Genomic DNA, 7,332 nt, shown 5'->3' on the forward strand with positions numbered 1-7,332 from the left:
GTTCAGATATCAGCTCTTCACGTAAGAGTCTTGCAGCTATGTAGCCACCACGGGCCCTTTCCTGTGGTCTGGAGGGGGTCGTGGACATGGTTGCATAGCCAGCCTGATTGTCTGGCCCTAGGTCAGCGTCCAGCCCCTCGTCCTCCTCTGCCTTCTGGCAATTCTTGGCCCCTCCTGATAGCCAGGTTGTGCAGCATCGAGCACACGACCATGAATTTACCTACTTGCTCAGGGTTGTATTGTAGCTCCCCTCCTGAGTGGAATGGAATTAAACTACAGAACCAGTGGGAAGCTGCTTAACCTACGCCACCTCCAGGCCAGATCCAAGATCACCCCAACCTCTGCCATTGAGCTGCAGTATGCGGACGATGCCTGTGTCTGTGCACATTCAGAGGCTGAACTCCAGGATATAGTCAATGTATTCACTGAGGCATATGAAAGTATGGGCCTTACGCTTAACATCCGTAAGACAAAGGTCCTTCTCCAGCCTGTCATCGCCGCACAGCACTGCCCTCCAATCATTAAGATCCATGGCACAGCCCTGGACAATGTGGACCATTTCCCATATCTCGGGAGCCTCTTATCAACAAAGGCAGACATTGATGAGGAGATTCAGCATTGCCTCCAGTGCGCCAGCGCAGACTTTGGCCACCTACGGAAAAGAGTGTTTGAAGACCAGGCCCTGTGGCTCTCATATTGAACTGTTCAGCCATCAAAGAACTCACTTTGGGAGTGGAAGCAAGTCCTCCTCGATTCCGAGGGATTGCCTATGATGATGATGGTCAAGACATCCGAAGCACTGCTTAAGCACAGTTATTGTTTGGTGGTCCCATTGCATTGAAAGTATAGTAGCGATTGATCAAAAGCAATGATTTCCTCACTAAAATACACCTGGAGTAAAGCCCCAATCGTCCAGAATCTGAAAATATGTCTGTTGAGAGGGTCACTTCACCTGAGAAGAACTCCAGAGTCAATGCTAACGCCGCCGAAGTTGAGGCAGCCTTTTGAATGAAGCGACCTGCGATTTTAAAAATGCCAGCCACACTGCTGGCGTTCATTCAGAACAGTTCCACTTTTTCCGGGCAGTTTCTTGCGTGAGCGATATTTGTGTGAGGTGGTGAAAGTGATGGTGGGCGATCTCCTGGGTGTTAGTTTCGCCAAATGTGCTCTTTACGACAAACAAACGTGGGCGGGCGGTATTATTGAATCTCGGCATTAATTCCGTGCGGAAAATAACGCTGGGCGATATTATGGGCATTGATTTCGCCCATTTACCGATGATTCCGCCCAAAAAAAGTGGGCGGGGGGGTAATTTTTTTTCCCGGCGTTAAGCACACGGGGAAAGTAACGCTCGTTCATAAGTTTCCTAATAATACCCGTCAGTTTCCATTTTGTGCCAAAATGGGCGATATATGGGCATTATACGTCATTTCAGCGGTAAAATGGGCATTAAGTGGGCGTTAAGCATGAAAAAAAGTGGAGGTCCTAGCCCATGATTTCCACTGAATTCTATTAAAATTAATGAAATAGTTGGAGTTAGCAAGAATACTGGAGAGATGTTGTTAAGTAATGTTCTTGAGAGTATCACTTAACTCCAAAGAGAATTTTCTACTGATGATATCCCTATGAAAACCCCTGGCAATTGCATGGAAAAATCATGTGAGTACTCATCCTCCCGAAGTTAGCCTCCTGGTTCCTTAGCATCTGATCTCATCTCTTCCTGCCATTGTATCTCCTGTCCTTATGAAAAGCACAGCAAGCAACCACAGTGCGAGCGGCTTTTCAGCAACAAACAGCTGTGCCCCATCTGATCTATCAAGGCAGTGAAAACTTGTCTTCAGAACTTCTATAGTCCTCTCAATGACCACTCTGGTGGATGTATGGACCTTATTCTGATGATGTTCTGTTGGTATGTTTGGCAGTCAGAATGGAGTCACAAGCATCTCGAAGGAACCATCCTGGCACCAACATCACTAAAACAGATTATCTGGTCATTATCACTGCTGTTTGTGGGACCTTGTTGTGTGCAAATTAATTGTGGCATTTCCTACATTATAACAGTGACTACACTTCAAAAGTGTTTAATTAGCTGTGAAACACTTTGGGACATCCTGAGTTTGGGATAGGGGTGCGATATAAATGCAATCAGGTCTGCCTATGATGCCCTCTTTGGATGCAATCCTTCCAGACCAAGGATTGTATCCTCTTTGAATTTGATTAGTTTATTTAATACATCCCCTCTTTTTATTTTAAATGCACATTACAAATCTCATCATCCAATGTCATGTTCTCCTGTTCGAGCTCCCTTTTAAATACTGAAGCAAAATAATTATTTTTTATTTCTGCCATCTCTGTATTGCTGCCTGTGGTATTATCCTGTCTATCCTTTAATGGTCCTATTCCCATCTCAAGCTTCCTTTTTTTATTGATGTGCCTGTAAAATATTTACTATTTTGCTTTATGTTCCTTAATAATTTAATTTGATAGTTCGTATTTGCCTTCCGAATTGTTTTTTTGACTTCTCTCTCATCTCGTTGTATTCTTCCTTATCATGCACTCCCCTGCTGTCTATATCATTAATGTATGCCTTTTTCCTTACTCTCAATTGTTCGCTGATGGCTTTATTCTTCCAGGGCGGTGAAGAATTCTCACACGTCATGGCTGTCGGCGAGCTGCTGTATCTCCTGTGCTTTCTCCATCCACCACCTGTTCTTTAGGTCCTGGGTTTTTTGTTGGACCTTAGCCTTTAGCCGTTTGCATGTTAATGTTGTATTGTAACACTGGAGCTGAATGTACCTTCACCATGTATATGCCATACCTGTACACCAGAGGGTGCTGCTGCTGGAGACCTAAGGGTCACCTGTACACTGCAGATAACCCAGTATAAAAGGGAGCTCACCACTTGGTGTCCTCACTCTAGGAGCTCCAATAAAGGACTACAGTCTGTACAATTCAAGTGCCATACCCCTGCCTCGTGGAATCATTAAAAAAGTGCTTGCATATACAATAACTGGCGACGATGTTACGAATTTCCACGCACAACATGTCTAATCTAAGCAACTTCCAACAATTCGCTGATTGGGAAGATTGGGATGCTTTTCTGGAAAGGCTAGAACACTTTTTCATCGCGAACGACCTGGCTGGAGAGTCACCGATCTCGCTGGCGTACAAGCGCGGGGCCATCCTGCTCAGCAGTTGTGGGCCCACTATCCATGGTCTCATCAGGGATCTGCTAGCCCCAGCAAAGATGACTACCAAGACCTATGCGGAGCTCGTAACTTTAATACAAGATCAACTTAAACCCAAAGAGAGCATCCTCACAGCCAGGCACTGGTTTTGCAGTCAACGTCGGCCCGATGGCCAAGAAATTGCTAAATATGCTGCAGCTGTAAGAAGGTTGGCTGTACTATGTGACTTTGGCGACCACCTGACCGAAGCACTAAGGGACAACTTTGTTATTGGAATCGGCCACGAGGGCCTTCTCCATAAACTGCTCTCTGCGGACACTATGGTCACCCTGCAGAAGGCAATCAAAGTGAACCAGGCCCTCATGATTTTGGTCTGGGACTCCAAACGGATGATGACCCACACCCAGGACTCGAAGCCAACGAGCACAGTGAACAGAATGGCGACTTTCAGAGGCAAGAATGCTGCCCCGAGTCCCGCAACCCTGAGTCCGCTACATGGGACTGGCGCTGTGGAGGAAACCACAGGGCCCACCAGTGCCGATATAAAGACTATACCTGCAAAGCTGCAACAATAAAGTTCACCTTCAGCAAATGTGTAGAAAAAATTTTACTCACTGAGTCGCCAAAGATTTAGCCGATTACCTGGGCTCCGACACTGATGAAGGTGAAGCTGCTCAGCCCCTGGAAGAAGAGTACGGAATATTTACCTGCTCCACTGAGAGTTCCGCATGGAAAATGGAAGTGGAAATCATTGGGGTTCCAGTCTCGATGGAGATCAACACAGGGGCAAGCCAGTCGTTGATGAATCAGACGGCCTTTGAGAAACTCTGGGACAATCCCGCCGACCGACCAAAAATGTCCCCAATCCAGGCAAAAGCTGCTCACCTACATAAAAGGCACCATCTCAATCGTTGGCAGCGTGGACATCCAGGTGTCCCATGGCGGCGCGATGCACAAGCTTCCCCTGTGGATCCTTGCCGGTGATGGTCCAACGCTGCTGGGCAGAAGATGGATGAAGCAAGTCCAAATTGGTCGGAGTGACGAAGGTCTCCGGGCCCCGGCGATCGACACCCTAAGTGGATCCATCGCAGCACCTGGAAATCTCACCATCCAGCTCGATTGTGTGGCGACGACACAGACTGCACAGCACTGCAGCGAGATGATCCTACCTGAACGACCAGACCTCATCTTCCGGGCCGTGGCAGGACTCCGAGGGAAGAAGATCAGCGCAGAAGGTAGATTCCCGGCATCCGTGGCAGAACCTGGGGAGTAAAGGATCACCACAGCCTACCTCGCAGAGAGAGAGAAGTTGGCACCCGCACCATGAGGCGAAGAACCTGGAATCAAGATGGCCGCGACCAGACCACGAGGGGCAGCATTGAGGGAGCAACACATGTTACCGAGCAGCAAACCGAATTGGGGTAAAGATTGCAATGCTCTCTTAAAGGAGACCAGCAACCCAAAACAATTAAAGGGACAGTTCCACTCTAGGCACAGCGATGCCAGATATTAAAGATAAAAGTGTAGTAAATGAATGCAGCTATACAAATGTTATGTTAAATGGTGATGCCGGCAATGCTAATGGGATAAATGTAACGAATGCTTCAAAAAGTGATGTAAATAACAAGTTTGTACCGTTGAACAGTGAAGCCCGTAATGCTAATGTGATAAATGAAACCCTGTACAGAGATACCGAAACACAAGAAAGCGTTGTAAGTGCAAGATGTGAAAGTGTAAAGAGAGATAACAATGTCGAGTCGACTAGTTGCGATTGGAGCCAATGTGTCATGTATGCTAAAGGTAGAATGATGAATTATACCGGGTTCTACAGCTATAATGTCAATGCCAGAAGAAACCCCCCCGTGGGAGACACCCAGATCCAGCGGGCTACCTGATCATGTAGCCTGTGCTTTCGGAACCAATGTGATGCCCCAGGAAGGGCTCACACACACTCAGTGGGAGCAGACCCATTGCAGGGACAGCGGTCAATGGGCAGCACAACCACCACCAATGGCAACCTGCCCCAGATTGTCCCTATCCCTCCTGGCCACCAGGGCCAGCACTGGGAGAGAGAGGCCAGTACCCTCCAGCTGTCCCAGTGGAACCTGGAATGACCAGACTTCCACCACCACTGGAGAACAGGGAGCCCACACCGCCCTGTGGCCCTGCCCACCACCAAACACCACCACCTATCCTTTCTACAATGTATGTACCTTACCCATAGCACTGGCTCCACCACTGCGGAATCCTCCAACAGTGACACCCACATGGCCTTTGTATGAGGTGGGGAAATGGATGAGTGCTGCCACGAGCACAGGGATCACACCTGGCACCCACACAACCCTCACCACAACCTCCTACAGCCCACTATTGATCACCTCCCCATGTCATGGCAATTAGAACTTGGGAAAGGCTTAGGGGGGAGTGTTGTTATGTATGCATGTTAATGTTGTACTGTAACGCTAGACCTGAATGTACCCTCACGCTGTATATGCCATACCTGTACACCAGAGGGTGCTGCTGCTGGATCCCTAAGGGTCACCTGTACACTGCAGGTAACCAAGTATAAAAGGGAGTGCACCTCTTGGTGTCCTCACTTTAGGAGCTGCAATAAAGGACTACAGTCAATACAGTTCAAGTGCCAAACCCCTGCCTTGTGGAATCATTAAGAGAGTGCTTGCATATACAATAATTATTAAATTCAATTCAAAGCTTTGACATATTACACTCAGTGGAAATGTGTTTTAATATATATTTACGTTACCATTTGAGACACTTGCTGCAAATATTTTCCACAAGAACAATACTTGAGGAAACAAACATTGCTGGGCATTTACTTTAACAATACCTACACTGGCATTTAGTGCCTGAACTGAAGCATAGGACATCTATATATTTTGTCTTTAACAAGCTGCCAAAGTGTTGTGATTGGTGAAATGGAGCATTTTGTGCTAAACTCAACTATTTTAATGAATTAGAAAACATAATTGATAACTTAAGAATTACCATTCATTGTTATATTGTTTTTTGAATGTTCTTTTATGAAAGGTGATGAACAAACTAAAAAAAAAATCTTTATGTACACTGGTTTAAATATATTTCAGCTTTAAATCTTTAGTCCTTTCAGTCATCCAAATATTAACAGGATTGGAACACTTAAAGATGTCACATATAACCTCTATTAAAGATGGGAAAGTGGGGTATAACCAAGCATTAAACCGATCCAAAAATCCAAACATATCTGAATTTGCGTGGTACAATTCAACTGCACCAAATTAATAACCGCACCAGATTTGGTTAAAGGATTAGTCCATGATTAGGCTCTCCCCATGGCCTTGTCCTGGAGTTTACTTCTGAAAATCAAAAACTACTTCAAAAGTATCATCAAATCGCCACCATACTTTAAAAATTAATTAGTATTCTTTCTTGTGGTTATCCTCCTAATCAGAGCTATATTTTAATTGCTTAAATAGGTTAGAGTTTGGCATCGAGACCTGACAGAACCTAATATTTCCAACTTGCTTTGACAGTCTAGCTTCTATTAGTAGAGCTCATGGTGCAAAAAATTCAGAATGATCTGTGGAAGGAATATATGCGTTAGTTTTATTGTTTTCCTATGGCGCCTGCAAAAATTCCAATGCAAGAGTGGTTGAAGTTTGTTTAAATTTTACTTTTTTCATTTATGTCTATCTCACTACAGGAAAATATAAGCTTCTTGCTGAATCCAACCAAACATTTGAACTGAGTCCTGTTCTCTCAATCCTTGTGACACATGTGTTGGCATTTGATAGACTGGTGCTTGCAGCTGATCTCAGATAGCCTGCAAATAAGTAGCAATAGGTAAATCAGTGAGATCGGATGGACTCAATGCATGTGCCGAGAATGTCTGTCGGGCTACTCCTAGCTGTATATGCATGTATCTCCAGGGCTTCCCCTGATCGATCTTCAAGCTTACAACTGGAGATTGGGGAAACTCTGGAAATTCTACGCCATGACCTACAAAATATGCAGCTGGCTAACAAGTTAGAAAATAAATAAAACAGTCTCAGGTGATGCTCTTTCATAAGGTTGTTAAAACAGTACAATGTGGCAGATCCTCCCCTCTATCATTAGTTTGCTTAGAGTCAAAGGAGAATTCTGGGGA

Source organism: Pristiophorus japonicus, chromosome 1 (assembly GCF_044704955.1).
Source record: "Pristiophorus japonicus isolate sPriJap1 chromosome 1, sPriJap1.hap1, whole genome shotgun sequence".
Lineage (NCBI taxonomy): Eukaryota > Metazoa > Chordata > Chondrichthyes > Pristiophoridae > Pristiophorus > Pristiophorus japonicus.